At 40.3% G+C, this 24,289-nt stretch overlaps 1 long non-coding RNA gene across 1 annotated transcript in view; it reads left to right on the top strand.

Annotated features, from left to right (window-relative positions):
* LOC138917444 (uncharacterized) overlaps positions 1–24,289 on the top strand; it is a 427,142-nt gene that overhangs the window by 366,226 nt on the left and 36,627 nt on the right. The window contains exons 6-8 of the long non-coding RNA XR_011425475.1: positions 12,094–12,245; positions 18,168–18,290; positions 19,489–19,611. This is a non-coding gene — a long non-coding RNA (uncharacterized lncRNA). The remainder of the gene's footprint in view (positions 1–12,093; positions 12,246–18,167; positions 18,291–19,488; positions 19,612–24,289) is intronic.

Below are 24,289 nucleotides of genomic sequence, written 5' to 3'. Positions count from 1 at the left end.
AGGGATGGGGCCACCACATGGGAATGGGCCCGAGGCTGCCTCAAATAGACTCTTCCTTGGTGTCTCAGTCCTGAGAGGGAAAATATGCTCATCAAGATCCTGATTAAGCAGGGATTGCCAACGGCACTCTTTGTAACCAGGCAAACAAGAGCTTCCCCCAGCTCTTTCACTCTTAATATAAAAATCTATCAAGATTTAATCACATCGCTTTATCTCCAGGACCTAACCTCTGAGTGTTCATGAGAACATTTTGCTTTGTCTCCAGGCCCTAAAGCATGTTCCTCGATGGGAGCTGTAGTCCCTTTAGGGTTTTTACTTGAGTAGAAGTAGCAAAGATTGCTTTTTGTTCCCCTTTGACTCTCTTCTGAATTAACATGAAATTGAAGACTGTAGTTAGGGGGAAAAAGAGAGAGAGAGAGAGAACAATGAAGATGGGAGCAAGGGAAGAAGGCTGGGAAAGCCAGTGCGAAGAGTGTGTCTTGGAGCCCAAGGGAAGCTCTGTATTCATCAAGCTGATAGTTCCCTTCCAGGCCATCAGCAAAATGAAAATGCCGCACCCAACCACATTTCAATCCTTTCATCGAGGTCTCTAAAACCCTTCTCTGGGGAGTGCCTTTGGAGTGTGAATTCCTCCAAGTTGATTATCTCAGTGTAAGTGCAGATGCCACCCGCCACCCACCTGCGGTCCTCCTTCCGTTGTAATGGCCCTTTCTGGGCTCCGTGACCAAAATGATGCCAGTACCAAGGTGGCTGCATCTGAATGTGTAATTGAGAAAGAACATGGACACTGATGTCTCTGTATTAATTAATGGAATTTTATGTTTATTGCTGTCATGTCAACCGATCACTTTTTTCAGAAAATTAATTAAACCATGGGTAGGGGTTTGGAAGCTCCTACACAAGGCCAACAAGACTGATCGGGAGCCTTTGGGACTGGGGAAGGGAACCGCATCTATGGTTTCTGCTCTGCGTGAGCTTTGTCTAAAACCAGACTTAGATTCCAACACTGAGAGGATGGAGAAGAACGTGGGGAGGAGGTCCTTGCTGTCTTTCACCCTTAATCACTCCTCACTTTTGCCATTAAATTATTCTTCTCAGCTCCTTCCACTGACTGTCTCTGCTCTGTGTAGGGCAAATCCACTCATTTGTCTGCTAAGATGAAGCATGGGATCAACAGTGGCAAAAGAACGCCATGAGAAAAATCTTGGTAGGGCTTGTTCAGCTGAGCTCACCAGATGGCTTGTATTAGGTAGAAAGACCTGAGTTTCCACATCCTGTACTTCTAAAATGTCCCTTATTAGCATTTTTGGATCGTTCCTTCTTTTCCTCTTCCTTCCTCTGTCTCTTTTCTTTACTCTTCTCTCTTTCCTGGTTTAAAAGAAGTCATATTTATTTCAATTTTTTTGAATAGGATTATTTTTCTGATTATGAATTGAAATGATATATATTCATTAAAAGAAAATCAATTAAAAAGCAGAAAAGAGTGCCAACGGAGGAGTAATAGTTACTCTTGGAGTATTTACTAGGTAACAAGCTCTATGCTAAGTGCTTTACATATATGACCTCATTTAATCCTTTTAACAATCACATGAGGAAGGTACTGTTATTATCCGTGTTTTGTAAATGAGAAAACTGAAACAGAGAGGTTAAGTAACTTGCCCAAAGTCACACAGCTAGTGAGCAGTACCATAGACCTTGAACCCAGATGGTCTGACTCCAGAGTCTTTACTTTCTTATCCAATATTGCTCTACTACCTTGCACTGGGCTGTGCCAACTACATTCTAGGAACATACATGAAGAAAGAAGGTACCAACTGGGGAGGTCTCCAATCACTCAGACTAGTTCTCCTGGAGGAACATCTAGTCTGGGGAACTCACCACCCTCCATACTCAGGCTTTCGGCCCTCCATAGACTCAGAAACCTGTTTTTTAGAGGGATGAATTAACATTAACTAGGGTCACAGAAACAGCTGTGGTACTCAGAATCTTAAGCTTGTTAACTTACAAAAGAGCAAAGCCACAGTCTAGAAGGACTCGCATATCCCCATAAGTGCATCCTCATCTTGCAGCAAAGTGCATGGGAAGCTAACCAACAACTGTTTTCTTGGACTGGGTACCTGGAATCAGTGCGTGAGGAGTCATTCAGGTAACTCGTAGCTGAGTTATCTTTTTAGCACCAACCTTCTCTCCCTTCACCTCCCACATGACAGGAGTAAGGGAAAGCCTAATACACCAATACTCTAAGCCGAGGCCATCCCCCTCTAGCTACAGTCCCACGACTGAGCACTCTCCATTCTGATAACACATTCCTTCTGTAGCTTTCTTACTACTTTCATCAGGGTGAGTCAAGTCTTGTTGGTCTGGGAGTCATTCTGTCTTCTGCTTTTGTATATCTCTGCTCAGGTCTGCTAACTGCTGATTTAAGGCTCAATTCTTAAAGCGCAATTTCTAAAAACTTTATTGATGTGTAAGTTACCCATTTTAAATGTGCAATTCAGTGACTTTTTAGGAAGTTTACCAGATTGTGCAACCATCGTCATAACACTTTCATCACCTCAATAAGATCCATCATGCCCATTAACAGTTAATCTCTGTTCCCATCCCCGTTTCATAGAAATAAAATCCTACAATATGTGGTCTTTTGTGTCTGGCTTCTTTCAATTAGAATAATGTTTTGGAAATTCATCCATGTTGTGGCATGTATCATTATGCATTCCTTTTTATTATGGAAGAGTGTTCCATTGTACGGATATGCCATATTTTATGTATCTATTCATTTGTTGATGAACATTTGAGTTGTTGTCATTTTTTAGCTATTATGAATAATGCTGCTATGAGCATTCATGTGCAAGTCTTCGTGTGGTCATATCTTTTCATTTCTCTTGAGCAGATACTTATGAGGGGAACTTCTGGGTCATATGGTAAATTTATGTTTAACTTTTTAAGAAACGTCCAAAACATTTTGCAAAGTGGCTACATCAAAGGACAGTTTTATTGCCTAATATCCAAGCTGTTGTGGTATCCATCATGCTAGTTCCCCAGGACTTATAATAAAAGGAATAAAAATGACCCATAATCTCATCCTTACTATTACCATTTTATTGATACATATAAAATTATTATTTTATGTATAGCATTATGTAAATATAAGTGAATGAAATTTTATTTGGTGTAGAATAGAATAAAATATATTTATATATATATCTGTATTTCATGTCAATAAAACTATATATCTATATACAGATATATATATAAATGTTATATAAGAAGATATACATATACATATATACACACACATAGACACTTGGGAATACACTATATTAAAAATTGAACTTTTTTAAACTTATAACTGAATCATGGCCATGTATCTGTGTCATTAAATATGAGATATGATTTTCAATATCTTCATAATAATCTCCTCATGGATATACCATAATTTTTTCAAACATTGTCCTATTTTAGACTTTTGGATTGTGTTGTAAATACTTTTAAGTTATAAATTTAAATATGTATACTTTTAATTTTCAGTTAAATTTTTATCTGGGCCCCTTCTCATGCTTTTCTAGAATACTTGCCTCTTTGACTTCTCGTGGACATATGTTCACACTTCACCAGGTTTTCCCTCTCCGTTGTCTCTTGGTACATGTGAAGTCTGATCCCTTCACCAGAGGAATAATTTAGAAAGCAAACTTCTGTTTAAAGTGTATCTGTTTCTAATAATGTCCAAGCTCATGGTCAATGCAATTGAAAAACAATCACAAGCAGGATGGTGGTTTTGTGAGTGTAGCTAGGTTGGCTGAAATATTTCACTCTGTAGTAGGGTGTTATAGAGACCTTGTCTGAGGATGGGGAACGCGAGGTCACTTGTTAAGGTTTTCACAGAGAATGTGGACATATTAAGAAGAGTATCTTAATTTAAAACACTGAAGACAGGATGACACCTTCAGTGACCTTTTAACACATTGCCACCTGTAAGCCAATCTCCTGGCCAGGCTCCCTACTTCTAGAATAAATTTTAAGTGCAAGTCTGATCACGTGGCTGTTCAGTTGTCTCTACATGGTCATTCAAGATCCATCGTGGTCTCCCAACCTACTGTATACTTTACAGAAACTGAGAAATTGTCTGTTCCATAAGAAGAGACTCTCAACTTCCCAACTCTTTTTCTTTTTTAAATAACACTTTTATTGAGATACACAGATACCAAAAATCACCCTTATCAAGTATATACCTCAGTGGTTTTTAGTACATTCATAGAGTTGTGCAACCGTCATCACTATCTAATTTTAGAACATTTTCATCACCTCAAAAAGTAATTCAGTCACTCCCTGTTTCCTCCTCTTCCTGGCTCCTGGCAGCCACTAATCTCCTGTCTGTATAGATTTGCCTATTCTGGACATTTATATAAATGGAATCATACCATATGTGGTCTTTTGTTTCTGGCTTCCTTCACTTAGCATGTTTTCAAAGCTCATCCATGTTGTAGCATGTATCCTTCATTCCTTTTCTAGGCCAAATTATATTTCATTATATGGATATACCACCTTTGTTTTATCCATTCATCATTTGGTGATTCTACTTTTGGGCTATTTATGTAATGCTGCTATGAATATTCAAATACAAGGTTTTGGTTGACATATATTTTTATTTTTCTTGAGTATATCATCTGGACTGGTGTGCTAGCTGATGTAATAACTCTGTTGAACATTTGGAGGATCTGCTGAACTGTTTTCTGGCCTCATTGAATTGTTTGGACACCCTTGTCGAAAATCAATTGACCATAAATGCGAAGGTGTATTTCTGGACTCTCAGGTCTATTCCACTGATCTGTTTATCTATCCTTATGCCAATACCACACTGTTTTTACTACTGTAGTTTTGTAGTAAGTTTTTAAATTTGGAAGTATGAATCCTCCAACGTTGTTCTTTTTTTTAAAGATTTTTTGGAGCTATTGTGGGACTCTTGCATTTCCATATGAATTTTAGAATCAGCCAATTTTGTCCATTTCTGCAAAAAGCCAGCTGGGATGTTGACAGGGCTTGCATTTAATCTGTAGATCAATTTGGGGAGTATTGCCGTGTTAACAACATTAAGTCTTCCAATCTATAAACAGGATAGCTTTCCATTTATTTAGGTCTTCTGTAATTTCTTTCGACAGTAGTTTGTATTTTTCAGTGTACAAGTCTTGCACTTCTTTTGTTGCATTTATTTATACGTATTTTATTCTTTTTGATCCTATGTAAGTAGAATTGTTTTATTAATTTCATTTTTGGATTGTTTGTTGCTAGTGTATAGAAATACAATTGATTTTTGTATATTGATCTTGTATCCTGCAATCTTGCTGACCTCATTTATTAGTTCTAATAGTATTTTTAATGGACTCCTTAGGATTTTCTATGCTCAAGGCCACATCATATGCAAAGAGATATAGTTTTACTTCTTCCTGTCCATTCTGTATGACTTTTCTTTTTCTTGATCAATTTCTATAGCCTGAACCTCCAGTATAATGTTGAATAACAGTGGTAAGAGTGGACATCCTTGTCTTGTTCCTGATCTTAAGAGGAAAATACTCTGTCTTACACTATTAAGTATGATTTTAGTTGTTGTTTCCTCACCTTTTCTTATGCTGTACTTTTACCTGGAATATTTTTTATATCTCCATATCTCTGTTTTTAAAAATAATATCCATCAGTTAAGACCAAACACGCAACAAGATAGCATCCTCCCACCCTGCAATCTCTTTGTCAATTTGTTTATGTATCTTACAGAGCACCTGTGAAATTCCATCTTTTACTGTAGCTGTTTATGTGGTTATTCTGGTAAGCCATCTCCTGTTTATCTGATTATAGGATGCAGCAACTGTTTTGCATCATATAGCACAGGTTGAATGGACACTTGTCATTCTAGAAAATAGCAAATTAATAAAGTAAAGGAGGAGTAGAACTGGAATTAGGTTAAATGTTTCAAAAGGATAAGTTGCCTCTGACTTCTCATTTTTCTTCTGAAGGCAGTTCATCCCCCTGAAACCTTTCTGTATCGATGTGTCCAAGGTAAGAATTACTAACTCCAATGAGAGCCTTCCAGTGCTCAAAAATCTTCTGGAGTGCAAACAATATCAACAACGAAAATATAAAGAGAAAAATTCTTGGAATCAGGAAAGAAGTGTGGCAAGATTACTAATCTGTTAAAACTGGTTTGCCCTACTGCTCTGTTGCTGATCCCCCAGGGCATACTACTTTTTCTTATCTTGCCACAACTGACCAGTGCTGGAAAGGAAAGAGGGTGGTGAGGAGAGAGCTCACCTCTCTAAGAGCGACTAGCTGACTACATTCAGCATTAACATACAGGACTAAGTGATGCTAACTCTCAACTATCTTGGGGGTGTCTTACCCACCAAATTTTCAAGTCTAAATACTATGAGATAAAAGTCAGAAGAAGAAAACTGCTCAGTAATACTCAAGTATAAAACTGGAGCCTCAAGCAAAGCCTTTTCCCACTCACCTCCTCCTCTAGATATCTTCAGGAGTTCCCCTTGCTCTAAAATGATGGTTCTCAAATTTTACATACATCAGAATAACCCGGAGAGCTTGTTAATACACTGATTACTAGATCCCTCCCCAAACTTTCTGATTCAGTAGATTTCTAACAAAGTTCTAGGTAATTCTAATGCTGTTGGTACAGGAAGCATACTGTGAGAACTCCTACTCTAAAATTACCATTTTAATCTCAGCTCCATTCCATAAAATTTCCTTTTACCTCAATGTTGGTTTTATTTAGCTGTGTAGATAGCAATCTGATTAAACAAGTCTCTTTGAAAGCTGACTGTGTTTGCTTATTTTTGAATTCATAGTCCTTAAGACAAAGAGTTATAAATAGTAGGTGCTTATATCTTTTGAGCGCTTGGATAACTAATTTATACTGAGATTCAGTGATCTGTAGAAGCTTAATGTGTTGCCTTTCTGGGATATTTAAATTGTAAAGGAGTATCAACTTAAGATGAATTAATCTCTAAATTATAAAAATATCACAACTAAACAACCTAATTTTTTAAAATGTGCACAAGATTTGAAAGACACTTCACCAGAGAGATATATGGGTGGTCAATAAGCATACGAGAAGATAGTCAACATTAGTTATCAGAGAATTGCATTAAAACCATTATGAGATATCACTACATACCTATTAAAAATAGCTAAAAACAAACCAATAAACGAAAAACACTGATGATATCAAGTGCTGACAAGGATGTGGAACAATTAGAACTCTCATCTGTTGCTGGTAGAAATGAAAAATGTTACAGTCACTTTGGAAAATAGTTTGGTAGTTTCTCATAAAGTTAAACATAAATTTGCTATATGGTCCAGCAATTCTATTCCTAGGTATTCGCATAAGTGAAATAAAAATCTATGTTCACAAAAACCCCATACACAAAGGTTTATAGCAACTTTATTCATAGTCATCAAAAACTGGAAACATTTCAAATTTCTCTCAACTTGTAAATGAATTAAAAATCTATGGAACATCCATTCAATGGAATATTACTCATCAATAAAAAAGTGGATTACTGATACAAACAAAAATGTGGATGAATTTGAAATGCAGTATGCTGGATTAAAGAAGTCAGACTTAAAAAGGTATACAAAAGATTGCATTTTATACAGTATTATGGTAAAAAGTAAATTAGTAGGGACAGAATAATCAGTGGTTGGCAGAACTTAGAAGTTAGGGGTGGGTGACAACAAAGGGATAGCATGAGAGAATTTGGGGGGTGTGTGCAAAAGTGCTCTAATCTTTATTGCGGTGGTGGTTACACAATTGTATGCATTTGTTAAAACTCATAGAACTACACACCACAAAGAGTGTATTTTATCACATGCAAATTAAAAATAATTATTCAAAAATATCGCTAAGGATCTTTTTGGAGAGAGATGGAGTATGAAGCCTGAAGCTTCATGGATTATAGGATAGATGACCTGGGGTAGGTGTGGCTCTCTGGCTAAGTAGTTGCAATAAATGGTATGCTGCCAGCAGCGAGAGCTGGTGAACTAACTTTTTAGGACATCAAGGAGAGCTTGGAGTGCTAGGAAGAGAAGTGACTGATGAAAGGAATAATCCTTCTGAACAGAAGTGAGATCACGGGGTAGGTACTTCAACTGTGACTTGTTTGGGGAGAAAGGAGCCAATAATAGATTGCTCCTTGTGAGGGAGAGGTGAAAGGGAAAAATCACATAAAGAATAGGAGGAAAATGTTCCTCCCTGAATGATTATCATTAGCAGCATTATGAACTCCAAAGGGCTCCAAAGGACACTCAGTGGTCCCCGCTGAAAATCCAACACCAACCTCCTTGTAGAACGCTTGTTCTATGAAGGAAGCTTTCCAGGGATTTAGCTAAGGGTGTACAAGGGAGTCAGAAAGACCTAGATGTCATCTCTGTCATTTACAAGCCTAGAGCCCTTGTTTTCTGATCTTCAATTTCTCCATCTATAAAACAGGGTTGACAATAGCACATATCTTTGAGTACCGAGAAAATTAAATGAGATAATGCATGTGTATCGTTGAGTACAAAGTCTGGCAGATAGGAAGCGCTCAATAATTTGTAGTGAGCATTACATCCTTGCTGCCTGATTTCAGGAGCATGCATATACTTATTTTTTTCAAGTTCATACTTCTATTTAAATTTTTTTTGGCCAGCATTTCATCAGTAGGAGATCATCAAGCCCAAGACACATATCTTGCTGCCTAGAGTATAGAAAGAGGGAATTAAGAGAGACGTCTTATTCCCAGAAACACAGAATCTTTTATACTCAATACAAAGAACCTTCAAAAGCAAGAGCTGTGACTTCCTTGCTCCAGAACTGGTTAACCTGTTGGGATATTTTGTAGATGAATTCTGCACCACGCTCTCTCCTTTGCTATGTGCTAGACCAGGAGGCGGCAGCTGCTCTCCATGCTCTTCTTCCAACACAGAAAACCAATCTCCCAGCACCAAGGGAGCCCATAAAAAGGGGAAATGCAAATGTCCAGCAGTGATCAGTTTTCCTAGCTGCTCTTCTTCCTCCAGAATCAACAGATGGGCCACTTTTGCTGCAAAGTCCATTGGATAGACTCAGAGGGGTTTTTAAGAAATGGTATTTAAAAATAAATCATTCTTTCCAGGTCAAACCTGTCAAAAAAGTTGACAAATGGAAAAAGGGCTTAAATAAAGAGAAGAGAGAGATAATAGTCCTCTATTGAACTCTTTCTGAAAATGTGTTTGACCTTGGGAGGAGTCTGGTTCTTTTAAACATGGAATTGCAAACTCAGATGCTTTCAGAAGCCAGGCTAGTTATGTAAAGGAATGAGGAAGAATCTGGGTGTAAGTCAACAGGGAGTGGTGGTGAGTATGGGTCTGATTTTTGGTTTTCTTACTCTTCTAAGACATTTGAGTATAAAAACATTTCACTGTTTTCTCAGCTTTGCTAGAGAGGGGAAAATAAGGAATGTGTGATGATAAATGACAAGTGACACAACCTCAAAGATGTGGAACAATCTTGGTCCCCCTCTTGGTCATGTGGTGGATTGAGGAAGCCCGTGCCACATCTGAAATGAATAGCTTTTACTCAGCTCTGGCTGACTACTATGGGCAAGAATTAAGATTCTGGCAATTTTAATGCTGAACAGTTCATTCCATTTTGAAAAATAATGGTGTGGACCAAACACATCATGTCTGTATATTAGTTTTAGCCACTGGCTGTCAGACTGGACCTCTGCTTTGGACCTCAGTTTGACAACTGCTCTGGAGTACAGTACTGCTTTTTGATGGATGCAGATCTATGATAGAAACAATGTGAGTTATATTAGAAATAATGTTATTGAAATTTAAAAGGATTATGAACTAAAATGGTATGAGAAGTATAAAGTCATTTATTAAGCATTATTCTAAAAGCAAAAGATGGAAAATAGACAAAACGTCCACTAATGGGAGATAGTTACATAAATTATATTACATCCAAACAATACTATGTAGCTATTAAAAATAAGGCAGTTCAGGGGGCTGACCCTGTGGCCGAGTGGTTAGGTTCGTGCTCTCCGCTGCAGGCGGCCCAGTGTTTCGTTGGTTTGGGTCCTGGGCACGGACATGGCACTGCTCATCAAGCCACACTGGGGTGGCATCCCACATGCCACAACTGGAGGGACCCACAATGAAGAATATACAACTATGTACCGGGGGACTTTGGGGAGAAAAAGGAAAAAAAATAAAATCTTTTAAAAAAATAAATAAATAAGGAAGTTCAGGGGCCAGCCCAGTGGCACAGCGGTTTGGTTCACACATTCCACTTCAGTGGCCTGGGGTTCACCAGTTCAGATCCCAGGTGTGGACCAACACACCGCTTGTCAGGCCATGCTGTGACAGGCATCCCACATATAAAGTAGAGGAAAATGGGCATGCATGTTAGCTCAGGGCCAGTCTTCCTCAGCAAAAAGAGGAAGACTGGCTGCAGATGTTAGCTCAGGGCTAATCTTCCTCAAAAAAATAAATAAATAAGTAAGGCAGTTCTATAGTATTAATATGGAACCCATGCTAAGATATATCATTAAGTGAAAAAAGCAAAGTGCAGAAAATGGTGTATAGAATGCTACTGTTGTATTTTTTTAAAGTGAGAAATATATATATAAAATATATAATTGTATATAAAGCACAATCTCTAGAAGGACATGAGAGGCACACATAACAGTAATGGCTGTCTCTGGGAAGGGGAGAGAGCCTGGGGAACTAGAGGACAGGGATAGGGGGAGACAATGTTTCTTTTTATGTACAATGTAGTAAAATATTGACATTTTTACCACATGAATTTATTCCCCATTCAAAATAAATATAATTACAAAAAAACAAACTTTAAAAAATCCTAATCAACAGGAAATAGCCTCTTCCAAAAAGGTAGTGGCAGGGTAGGGATGGGCTGTCATAACAGTAGAGATGATGGACATTTGTTGAGGAAACGTCACGGCTAGTACGTACGTTGTCTTTCCTCCACCACCTGCTTCTGAGAGACAGTGATATTGGCTTCAACGGATGGTCATAAACTCCAATATGAAACAGAATATAATCACAGAAATTATTAATTTTCTTATCAACTCAACAGGATCCTACTCACCAAGGCCCAAGTGGAAACTGTGGCAGTTCAAGTAGGTGAACTTGTTAGCAGCTGGATTTTTCTACCACATTCTCCATCCTTTCTTATCTACATCATCTTCCTTGAGATAAACTCATATCCTCAGAAATGTTCCTCATCTACCTGTTGGCTGCCCATTTTCTTGTCTTGGTCCTGAGTTTGGCTCATTTATGAACATGATTAGTGTCAGCTCTTGGCTTAACTGACTGATTTAGTGTTTTCTAGAATATACTTGGATTTGCCTGAGATTATCTGGGCTCTGTTGTGAATATGCCCCTTTTATGAGGAAAGGAATGAGACAATGAATGGACTTTCTTCATTTTATTTCCCTCAACCTTTATATATAGCTGGATATATATGGATATGGATATAAATATGAATAAAGACACAGATATACATATGTATGAAAGAATATAACAGAAACTGACAATGGTGACTGCCTCTGGGGAGAAAGCCTGATAAGTGTTCTTTTTATGCCCAATAAACTGACTGTGGAATTAACAAACTGCGTTTCCAGTATTACAGATGCTGTGCTTGAGATGAGGAAAGAAGGAGAAATGACCTAGTTTGAAATATTTAAACTATATCTGTCTGAGGAAAACAGAAACAAGTAGAATTTCTAATAAGTTAGGGGAAAGATAATTTAATAAGTGATATTAAGACCTTTGGCTAACCACCTAAAAAAATTTATATCCCTACCTCATTCCTTTCACAAAAATGAGTTTGTGGAGGACAGACTTTAGAGTGGTCCTCATTACCCCACCTCCTGGTATTCAGGACTTTGTGGAATCTCTTTGAGTGTGGGAAGGATCGGTGACTTTCTTCTAACCACTGGAATGTGACAAAGGTGATGGGTTGTATGTGATCACATGTGTGTGATTACATGATAGTGTAATGCCCGTCTCACTAGAGTCTCTCTCTCTCTGGCTTTGATGAGGCAGGATATCATGAATCCTGTAGCATCAGGAAACGAATTTGAACAGCAGCCTGAGGGAGCTTGGAAGTGGATCCTTCCCTGGTTGAGTTTCTGCTGCGAAGATGTTTCTGGCCAAGACCTTGATCACAGCCTGTGAAATTCTAAGCAAAGGAACCAGTTAAGTGATGCTCAATTCCTGATCCTCAGAAACTCTGAGATAATAAATGTGTATTGTTTTAAGCTGCTAAGTTTGTGGTAATTTGCTATGCAGCAATGGAAAACTAACACCATTCCATATGGATTAATGAATTAATTGTAAAAAAAAAAAAAAAGGAAAGAAGGAAACCATGCAAACCACCTAAAGAAAATGTAGTGGAATGTTTTTGTAATCGTGAGTACAAAAGATATTTCTAAAGGAGAAATGAATCTGAAAAAACCACCTGCAAAAAAAGACTGACAACTTTGACTATGTAAAATATTTAAAATTCTACATGGAAAAAAACTATATTATAATTTTTCTTAATTCTTCAGTATCTGCAAATAAAGAAACAAAATAAATAACTGAAAGAAAAATGAGCTGAGGATATTAACAATAGATTCAAAGAAAAAGAAACATAAATGTCTTGAGCATTCAATAGAATGCTCAGCCTTACTCACAATTAAAGAAATACAAGTTTTCAAAAATGAGAGTTCATTTCTCACTCAACAGATTCACAAAGATAAAAAAATTGAGGTAACACTGGGGAAACAGAGGCTCATATGCTGTTGCTTGGAATGTCAGTTGGTGTAGCCTTTTGGGCAACAGAAATCAAGATTGACAGCATGTCTACTTGCCAGTATTCTGTGTGAAGTCATTCAACAGTCATGCCCACACACGTGTGAAGTGACTCTTAAACAGGAAAAATTAGAAATAACCAAAATAGTCCTTGGTCAAAGAACTGTTAGATAAACTTAAGGGGAGCTTACTATGAAAAAGCATGCATTCTGTCTATAAGTCAATTTAAAGAATGATTTACAAGCTCTATTAAGTTAAAAAAAATTCACACAATGTATGCAGATAATTTGCTCCAACTTTTTACAACTGTAATAGGAAAAGTGTGTGTGCATGTGTGTGTGTGTGTATAAATTGGAAAAGAAGAGTGCGCCTGAATTTGGCCTCAGCCTGGAACACTGGTCAACATGGGGATGGAGAGCCAGACATGTGTGCTCTTACAATCACGTATTCTAGGAAGCAGTAGCCAAGACGAAGGATTCAGAAACTTCTTATGGTCGCAAGAAGGGAGGTCTGGGAGCAGGAGACCAGCAAGAGGGGGAAGAGGAATGAGATCCTGGAGGTCAGGCAGTCAGGGAATCAGTGTATCCTGGTGGCTCATGGCTCTGGCAAGCAGAGAATCTCCAAATGTGCCTGATTCTGGAGCATAAGCTGTTTGTTTTCTGTGAAATCAGCAAATAGATACTGTGCTAGGCACTGGGGTGGGGGTATGGAGAAGTACCAAAAAGAATAAGAACTGGTCTTTGTAGTCTAGCAGAAAATTTTAAAATGTTAAGTTAAAGAAATATTAAATATCAGAATACTATATAATAATATCTATGTATCCATCAAATTCAAACATCTTGTGATAATCTATTCCCTGGAGTCTAAGTTTGTCATCAAGATCTAGGTAGTAATTTTCACTTATATAGTCTCATTTGATCCTCATATCCAGCTTTGAAGGGAGTCTCATTACTCCTATTTTGCAGGTGGGATTCAGAGAGGTAAAGCTCTCCTTTCTAAAGATCTTAGAAAGTGGTCTCAGGATCTGAGAGGAAATATGGGTATGAGGGAGAAACACGAGTGTAGAAGATTAAAGAAAAGTTAAGTCTAGCTATGGAGACTGATTTTTAGATATCTCAACCAGTGCCAAAGAGAATTCATCCTCTTGCCTCAAACATGCCCATTTCCTGTATCCTCCATCTGAGCAAATATTTTTTAGCACCTCCTATGAGCTCAGATCATGGTTCTGGGAAATGGGGACAGGATGGTGAACTAGATAGACATGTTTGTCTTCTCTCATGGAGCATTCTAGAAGGGAAGCTAGAGATAAGAGAGTAACATTCTAAAAGGGAAGATAGAGAACAAGAGTGACAAATATACAAGCAACGTAATTTAAGCCTTTGATAAGTATTTAAAAAAGAATAAAGCAAGATAAGAGGATTAATGACAGCGAGTAGGGATGGGGAGGGGTTCTTTTAGTGTCCTCAGATAAAGCCTCTCTGAAGGGGAGTCATTTGAGTGCAGATCTAAACAAAATGAGAGAGAATCATGGGAAGATGTGAGAGAAAAAAGTACTAAGCAGTAGAAAGGTCAAGGGTAAAGGTGATGCGATGGCCATGAGCTTGCCTTGTTGAAGGAGCAGCAAGAGCCCCAGCGTGGCCAGGGCAAGGTGAGCAGGGGAGAAGCGCAAGGAGATGAGGTTGGCGGTGGGCAGAGGCCAGGGCACAGAGGCCCTTGTGGGGAATGATGAGGAGCTTGGATTTTGTCCATCTGGAAGCCGCTGGAAGTTTGAAGCAGAAAAGAGATGGGTTCCAATTTTTGTTTAGAAAAGATGGCTCTGCAGTGGGGAGAACAGATGCAAGAGTGGAAGGAGGGAGCTGTTAGGGGGTCATCCCAGGTGAGAGGTGACGGGGGCTAGGAGAGTGGAGGCGGGAGAGGTCCAGACAAGTGGCTGCGTGTTGGAGGTAGAATCTACAGGATGGTCTAATGGATTGGATATGCAGGGAAAGACAAGTGCTGAGTAAGCGTAAGATTGACTCGGGTTTTTAGCCTGAGCAACTGAGTGGTGCCAATCAGGGAGGTGGAGAAGACCAAACCATTGTACTTCTCTTCTTAAGCCCTTGCTGATTCCACATCACCCGCAGACTCCTTAGCATGGCCTCTGAGCCCCTTTCATAATCTCACCTGACCTATCTTTCCAGGTTCAACTCCAGCTCCCCTGTTCTCTTTCCGGTGTTCTCTAGCAACCCCCTAGCTCTCTGCACACCATGCTTCTTCTTGTCTCTGTGCCTCGCTCACGCTCACTGCTCACTACAGACTTCTGAGGCTCATCATTCATGCCTCAGCTGGGGTGGCACCTCCTCCAGGAGGCAGTTTCTGGTTGCCCAAGTGCAGATTAAGTCTTATCTCCAATTACACCTCTTGGATGGGCTGCGCTCTCCTTCAGGGCAGGGACCATATGTCATTCATCTTTGTGTCCTTTGGGCCTAGCACAGTGCCTGTCACCTTACAGAAGGGGGCAAATAGTGCTTGATGAACAAATGCATGAATGCATGCTGGTACAAGCATAGAGCTGAGTAGTGTCTGGGGTTAAACATTAAATGTGAGTACATTTTAAAAAAGTATTTAGGCGTGTAAAGGATGAAAGCAGGAGTCAACTCGAGACTCTAAGGCATTCTGTGATGCCTCTGATTCCTGATCTTTTGCATGCTGAGACCATGTCTGGAACCACCCAGGAAACTAAATGATCTCTGTCAAGGCTTTAGTAGAGTGGGTTTTGGGGCTCCAGGGAGGAGGAATTTAGTTATAAAAATGAGAAGAGTAACTGCAGGCGATGTGTCGCCTGACCCTCTTTTTTGTGCTTCATTGAAAACGCCCTGCCCCGAAGGTCATTCTCCAGCCATCTCCTAGTCTCCCTGCCCCTTTAATTCAGCTCATAGTCCAGACCATGCTCTCAGGAACATGATTAACGGCCCTCCCAACACCCTCTCCCCACTGCCTTTGAATACAGCCACACTACCACTCACCTAACCCCGACGGAAAAAAATACAGCCCTGTCACAATCTTGTGGCAAGCTAGAGCTTCCAGCATTAAATCACCATTAAGGGCCGCTGTGAGTTGATAGCAGCTTAGGTTGTTTTTTTCTTTATCTCCCACTTAGAACTCAGCTAAAGCTTTCCTGTTAACAGAGGGGGAATGCTCTAAGGATGAACCATCCACCGCCCCATCCTCCACAGGTGCACTCACGCCCTAATCCATCTGCGCGAAGAGCAGAGTAGAGGACTTCCTAGCAAAGCCCCTTTCAGGCAGAGCAGCCTCTGCTTGTTGAGCTATTGGCAGAGGTGGAGAATGTGATTTTGGCATCTGCATAGCCTTTTGTGAAATGCTTTCACATCAGGTATCTCATTGGATCCTAACAGGAATCTCGTGAAAAGATGTACTTCTTAGTGGCCGGCCTGGCGGCATGGCAGTTAGGTTTGCACGGTCTACTTCAGTGGCCTGGGGTTCGATCCTGGGCATGGACATACACTGCTTATCAAGCCATGCTGTGGCAGGCATTCCGCATATAACATACAGGAAGATGGGCATAGATGTTAGCTCAGGGCTAATCTTACTCAAAAAAAAGAAAAAAAAGCCATTGCACATAGCCCAACCAAAAGGACCTACAACTAGAATATACAACTATAGACTGGGGGGCTTTGGGAAGAAGAAGAAGAAGGAAAAAAAAAAAGAAGATTGGCAACAGATGTTAACTCAGGTGTCAATCTTGTTTTTCAAAAAAGAAGTATTTATTATACCCATTTGAAAGATAGGGAAACCAAGGTACAGAGACATGAACTAGTTCATTGAGACCCCGGGATTAACACCAGACCTCTGACTGGAGATCCTGAGGAATTTTGGATATTTTCCAGGCGATTTGTTCTCTCTCAGGTGTTCCCCATGCCCGTCAGGCTCTGAAGGTGGACATACAAGGTTCAAATCTTGACTCTGTCATTTACTAGCTAGATGACCTTGAAGAAGCTACTTATTTGTCCCTCTGTCAGCCTTCTAGTGCCACAGTAATGTTGCTTAACAAGCAACTACAGACCTTCAGTGGCATACAATAATAAACATTTAAAATAAATGCTCAGGAGTCCAGAGACTGGCTGGGTGGTTCTGCTGATCAGGGTGCACTTGGTGATCCTGGCTGGGCTCACATATACATCGGCAGCCAGCTCGTGGCCGGCCAGTCAGCTAACATAACTCAGCTCTGTCTCACGTGCTTTGCATCATACAACAGGCTTACTCTGGTTTTTCACAGGCAGTAGCAAGGTTTGAAGAGAGAGACCACTGAAGCATGCAAGCCCAGCCTCAAAGCCAGCACATCCTCACTTCTTTGAAATTATTTGGGCCAAAGCAAGTCACAAGATCGGCTTAGATCCAAGCGATGGAGAAATAAAGTTCATCCTTTGATAAGAGGAACCACAAAGTCACCCGACACAGGGTGTGCATACAGGGAGACTGTTAAACGGTATCGTTAGTGTCATTGATCTCCTAAAATCCCTGAGCTCTTTGGTTTTTGCATTTTAGAAATAGAGGTTAAAATAATATCCTTTGCATGGGGACATTGTGGGGATAAAATGAGGCAATGCATGTAAAGTGCTTAGCATAGTACCTGGTACATAGCACATGTGACAAGTACTCAGAGTGTTAACTCTTAGATTTGTTATTTTGGATTGCCTTTCCAGAATGGGGATTCCTTTTCCTGCTCCTGTTATGGAGGACTTTTTTCAACCCCATCTTACTTCTCCTTTAAAACTCTCTTGTCCAGAGGGTAATGTCAGGACATCGGCTTCTTCCCCCAGCACTCTTGTTCATATACTGGAATTTTGTATAAACATTTATGTGGATGACATTTCAGGGTCTTTAGTCCCTGATAGACAGCACGTGCTTAGTTATAAAGAAGTTCCACATACGCGGTGACCTGGAGGCATGGGCAGTGTGGAGGGAAGCTCTGGCATACACTAGAGGACATTCGTATGCTGGCCTCCATGACATTCAGCCAGCAGCACAACCTGTCCATGTGCTTCCTAAGTTGGATCATGCCCAAATCCAACCAGTCCATACATTTCCACGTGTGTTGCATCATTCCCCTTCTTGGATGTCTATGGTGTGTGCTTTCTGTCTAAATTCTTCTCTTTTCCAAGGACTGGAGCTCGGTGCTTTGCACTTAGGTACTTCCCTAATGCGCTTTCTCTGGAGGAAGGATGAGCTCATTTCTGTTTCAGTTTGGAATTTAAAAGAAAATAAATAGTGTTTGAGAAATAGCCTTCTTTCCTTCTTTTTTCTTTCTCTTCTTCCAATAGAGAACACCTACCATACCCGAAATGTATGTTAGAAGATGGAGGAGAATAAGAGCTCGACGTGCCCTCAGGGAGCCCTTGATCAAGGAGGAGACGTGAGACCTGACCTGGCGTGCATTCACACAGGTAACTAGGATACAAAGGCAAATGTTATTAAAAAAAGAGGGGTGGGACAAACAAGATTTAGGGAGAACTCACAGGAGAGAGACTGGGTTTCTACCGGGTTGATAAAGGAAGCATCCATGAAGTAGGTGGCCTTCAAACTATCTTAATGGATAAATTCTCATTTTTGCCAATAACTTTTTTTCTTGCATGAAATTACTACAGGTCTTATAGAAAAATTAGGAAAATTTAAGTAAAAGAAGAAAGTGAGAATCATGTTTTGTGTTATATGCTGTTGGTTGATTATCCAATATCCTTTCTTCTTTCTTAATAACTCAGCCTTGATTACATTCACGGCAGCAATGTGTCCTCCTAAAAGACTACACTACCCAGCATCCTTTATGGCAGTTACATTATCCATGAAACTAACTTCTGGCCAATGAGATGTAAGTGAAAATTCAAGTGTGGGACTTTCAGGAAGCCTCCTTAAGAGAGATAACATCACTGAGAGCTTTGGCCCTTTTGCCCTTCCCCATTTTTCTTTCCTGACACCTGGAACATGAAGGTGATGGCTAAATCTCTAGCAGCTCAGTAGACCAGGAAGTGACTTTGAGGATGCCACTATGTATTAGGATAGACTAGGTTATGTTACCATAACAGCAATCCCCAAATCTCAGTGGTTTTCTGTTTCTTCCTCACCTAAATGTCCAATAGAGTTCAGCAAAGACCCTGTGCTAACTAGAGTCACTCCGCCGCCCAGGCTGATAGAGGCTTCCTCTCGATCTGCACTTTCAAATTCACAGTAGAAGGTGGAAGGACACATATAATGAATTGTGCACTGGCTCTTAAAGCTTCTGCTCAGAAGTGACACATGTCAATTCCTCTCACAGTTCATTTGTCAAAGCAGATACATGCCACACCAAAATTCAAAGGAGAGGGAAAGTGCAGTCGTATTGTGTGCTTGATTGAAAGGAGAGAAGAAAAGAATATTACTGAGCATAAATAATGACTTCTGTATTGTGTGCTAGAACGAGAAGCAGAAAGTTAGAATGCTCCTGAATTCCTAATGACCTTACGAGTCGCCATACCAGCCCTGAACTGCCCACCTCCGGACTTCTTCCATTTGAGAGAATAAACTCTCATGTGTTTAAGTAATTTTGGGTTTTCTGTCACATGGAACCAAATCCAGTGCTAACTGTCTTATTTCTCCCCCACCATTCAGGCATAATAACAGATATTATTTGATGAATTTACTGAGGAGGAGACGAATCTTTAAGTGCCTGCCATGCTTTTAGTGACTTCTGAGAAGAGCAGCCACAGAAGTTCCTGACGTGTACATTTCCAGGTTTGTGTCATATGCTCATGTCACCCTGCACGTGAGTAATTAGATCAAGGCCAAAGGCAACTGTCTATAGGCTGAGCAAACCACTGGCCGTGAATTGGCCTGGCCTGTGAGCTCTGCCCAGTGCAGAGGCTCCATATTGGGGGATGACAAAATGACTGAGTCAGATCCTCTCATTCAGGTTTCAAATTTGAGACACACAGAGGGCAGTAGAAACAAGCTGAGAGAGCAGCAAAGGCTGAGAGAAGCTGCATGATGTGCATGTCAACCTCTGGAGTATCTGACTAACTCTCGAGGAGCAATATTGCATTTTTCAGCAGTGAGCAGGGGGTTCAGTTCTCCTTGAGTTCTGGCTGTGTGGGTCCTGGGACCTTTCCTGCTTTTCCCTTCTTCTTTGTGTGGCTGTGCAATAAACTCCCCACGATGTAATAGAAAATTAGAGCCTAACCGTCAGTGTGTGTCTTCCTCTTATTTGTATTGTATAATTTATCTATAGATTATTTTTTAAATAGCACTTTTTCTCTTTAATTTAACAGTTAACAGATCATGACTATCTTTCCATGCCATTAAATGTTCTTTTACACAACATATGAACTGGTGTATAGTATTCTATTGTATAACTGTATTTGTATAATCAATCCCCTAATGATAGATACTTAGGTCATGAACTGTGTTTCTGTTTTGGTGTTTGTTTTGCTTTCATATACAGCATCAGACTCAACATCTTTGAAGTTACATATTTGCATATGTCCATGATATTTTTTTTGAGGAAGATTAGCCCTGAGCTAACATCTGCCGCCAATCCTCCTCTTTTTTCCTGAGCCAACACCCGTGCCCATCTTCCTCTACCTTATATGTGGATGCCTGGCTTGACAAGCAGTGCTAGGTTCACACCCAGGATCCAAACCAGCGAACTTCAGGCCGCCAAAGTGGAACGTGCGAACTTAACCACTGCGCCACCAGGCCAGCCCATCCATGATATTTTTATAGGTAGAAGCTTGATAGGAGGGTGTTGGGTAAGAAGAGAGACATTTTAGGACAAGGATATGGCATGAAATAAGTGCAAAGTTGTGAAGTAGAAAAACACAAGGTATGTCATCAAATAATTAAATTATACTAGTGTTGGCTATGTGTAAGGAGACAGTGGCCAAATTATTGATAGACTTGAATGCTAAGTTCGCAGAGTGAATCTCTGTCCTCTGCAAGGCTAGTGATAGTGTTAAAGAGAGGGTTGGCAGAGGTTAATTGGACCCATTTCAGTAACAAACAAAAAATATCCTTTTGTACTGTGTATTGTGCTTTGTTAAAAAAATAAAATACTATGCTTTGGGGCCTGCCCAGTGGCCTAGTGGTTAAGTTCACAAGCTGTGCTTCAGTGGCCCAGGGTTTTGCAGGTTCAGATCCTGGGCACAGACCTAGCACTGCTCATCAGGCCGTGTTGAGGCGGTGTCTCATGTAACACAACTAGAAGGACCTGCAACTAGAATATACAACTATGTACTGGTGGGCTTTGGGGAGAAGAAGAAGAAAAAAAAAGATTTGCAACAGATGTTAGCTCAGGTGCCAATCTAAAAAAAAATAAGATAAATAAAATAAAATACTATGCTTTTAAGAGGATTTTTATCAGTGTAGAAATAGTCTTGTGATAAATAATGTCCTACAAAGATAAATCTATTATGGATTAATACTACAACTTCATATTTGTGTCAATGTTTTGAAAAGTCTTTTTCAAAATACAGTGTTTCACTGGATCCCTAAAATAGCATAACCGAAATGAAAGATAACCTGCCCACTTTACAGATGAAGGAACTGAGGTTAGGTGTTTTAAAGAAGGAGAGTGCCAGAGCTTGACTTTTCAAGGTCACCTGAGTCTATCTCTGCATTTTTTGGTGGCGACAATGAGGCTCGGCTCAGCTCCTGGCCATCACCACACAGCTCTTAGGTGAAGGAGGCAGGCCTGCACCCTCTTCTGATTTCACACTCCATTTTCTTTCTCCTCACCGTGAGGTCGTCCCGCCAGTAGCATCCAGTAGCAGAGTCTGGATGAAAGGCCAGGTAGATTGACTTCCAGTTCAGTGCTTTTGCCAATAAACGGGGAAATACTCTTGTCACACTACCATTCCTCAAGGAACTCTTAAATTTTCATGTGTGCAAAAATCACCCAGGGGAGGGGCCAGCCCAGTGGTGTAGTGGTTGGGTTTGTGCACTCTGCTACGGCGGCCTGGGGTTCACAGGTTCAGATCCTGGGCATGGACCTGCACACCAGTCATCAAGCCATGCCGTGGCAGCATCCCACATACAAAAAAAATGGAGGGGGGTTGGCACAGATGTTAGCTTGGGGACAATCTTCCTCAAGCAAAAAGAGGAAGATTGGCAACAGATGTTAGCTCATGGCCAATCTTCTTTCCCCCCGCCAAAAAAAGAATCACCGAGGTGTTTGTTAAACATGGAGGTTCCCTAGACCCCACCCACAGACGCTCTGTTTCAGAAGGCCTGGGGTTAGACCCAGATGTGCATATTTTTAAATCCTCAGGTGATTATGAGAAAGGTGGTACACAGAGCAACCTTTAAGAAACACTGTCTGTCCAATTTCAAGCTGAGATCTGCTTTGTCTCCTCTTCAAGCATGCCTGCTCCTAGAAAAGTGATTCCAGCTCCGCCTTGTTGTAACCCCTTATCAGTTCTATGTGTTTTGCAAATTGCATTTGCTCTTCATTTATGGACAAACCAGGTCAGCACTGCCAGGCCAATAAGAGCTGGATTTTCCCTGGCCTCATGCATCAGTGACATATTTGCCAACATCAGCCCAGTTCCGACATCCCTGCAATCGGCAATGGTTGATGATGATGCAGGATACATCATGACTCGATTTGCAGAGAGCCGGCTAAGCTTTCAGGGAAGTCAATAAGAAAAATCTCATTTTGATCTGCAGATTGGGCTCATTTGATTTGGGAGTCACTGGTGGCAAAAGAAATATGGGGCCCAGAGATGTCTCTTCAAGCCCCTCTCTGGCTGTAATCACCCCTAAGAAGCATTTTCTCCATCTGCCTCCTCCACCCCTCCTCTATCCATAGATTCAATGTGTCAGCAATGGAGGGGAAAAAAAGCAACAACCACTCTCAGACTTTCTGGATGATTCTTCTGTCTTACTCTGTACAGAGGAGAAAGGGTCAAAACAGCACCACAAACCATTCACCCAAACCATTCACTTCATGGCTCCTAGGAAACCCATATGGCCTTTGCGACTGCTCGCACAGGTCTATGACATTCAGTCTGAAGAGGTCAGAAAGGGAAAAATAAATGCATCGTTATACCCTGTGAAGTAGCTCTTGGGTCTGTGTGCTCCACGGGCTCATGTGCACATCAAAATGGTTAAGTTTACCTCCTAATTATCTCTTGACTCTGTTGAGATCTATTTATTCTCTCTGCCATTACCTTAAGGTCTCCTGTAGATTCTACAAGAGCCTCCTTTCTGGTTTCCCTGTGTCCCATCTTTTCCCATCACATCCATCATCCACGGAGCAGCCTGGGTGATCATCCTTCTTTCATTCCAGCCCCTTGATGGCTTTGCATTACCCTAAAGATAAAGTCTAAACCTGCGCTGTTCAGTGCAGTAACCACATGTGGCCGTTGAGCAGTTGAGGTGTGATGAGTCCGAATTAAGACGAGCTATAAATGTAAACATCGGATTTCAAAGATTTAGTAGAAAAATATGTGAAATAGCTCACTAATAATTTTATATTGATTACATGTTGAAATAATATTTTAGATATATTGGGTTAACTAAAAGATGTTATTAAATTTAACTTCAGCTGTTTCTTTTTTACTCTTTAAAATGTAGCTCCTAGGAGATTTAAAATTACATACATGGCTCACGTTATATGTCTTAGACAGTGCTGGTCTAAACTCTTGAATGTGGCTTGCCCTCATCTTGCTCCACTCCGTTCTCTCACCCTCTATTTTGGCCATATGACTTTCCTTTAATCTCTTGAATTAATCACTCATCCTTTTGTTTCCGGAATTTTGGCAGGCTATTGTTTCCTTCCACAACTGCATTGTTGGGTTGGGAGGAAGTCGGGTAAGGGGAGAAGGGACAAGCGTGGAGATCTGGGCTATATATAGGTGGGACAGATGTATAAGACAAGTTGAGTCAGGGCTTTGATGTGCTGAAAGAGATTGTCCACCTGGATTACAAACCAGAGGTCATTTCTTGAGATGTGGGCACAACCATTCCTCATGTTGACACGTTTCTGAACAGAACAAAACACAAAGAGCGATTTTTAGTCACAAAGCCTCCAGGGTTCTGGTGTCATCCTTCGGCATACTGCGCCTGGGAGAAATCCTTTCTGGTCCTAGCAATACAGAGCTTCGTGCATTTTCAAAATGTTTCATGTCATCATTGTTTTGGAAACAGTGATATAAGGAGAAATCTGTTTTCTGTAGGATTTTCTACTGTAATTGAGTCAAACTCTTTTCTTCCTAATTATATAACATAGGTTCAGTGTAGGAAAGTTGGCAAACATATTAGCACAAAGGATTTCCCCCATAATTCCATCACCAAAAATAATGCCACTATTTATACTTCCTGTAAGTCTTTTTAATATTCTTCATGTTTACTCACTTATGTAATTTTTAAAAAATAGGATACTGTGAATACCGTTTAATAGTACTTTTCCTCTTAG

The sequence above is a fragment of the Equus caballus genome, chromosome 14 (assembly GCF_041296265.1).
Source record: "Equus caballus isolate H_3958 breed thoroughbred chromosome 14, TB-T2T, whole genome shotgun sequence".
Classification (NCBI taxonomy): Eukaryota; Metazoa; Chordata; class Mammalia; order Perissodactyla; family Equidae; genus Equus; species Equus caballus.
Note: the sequence above shows the minus strand (reverse complement) of the source record. Positions and strands in the feature narration are given on the sequence as shown.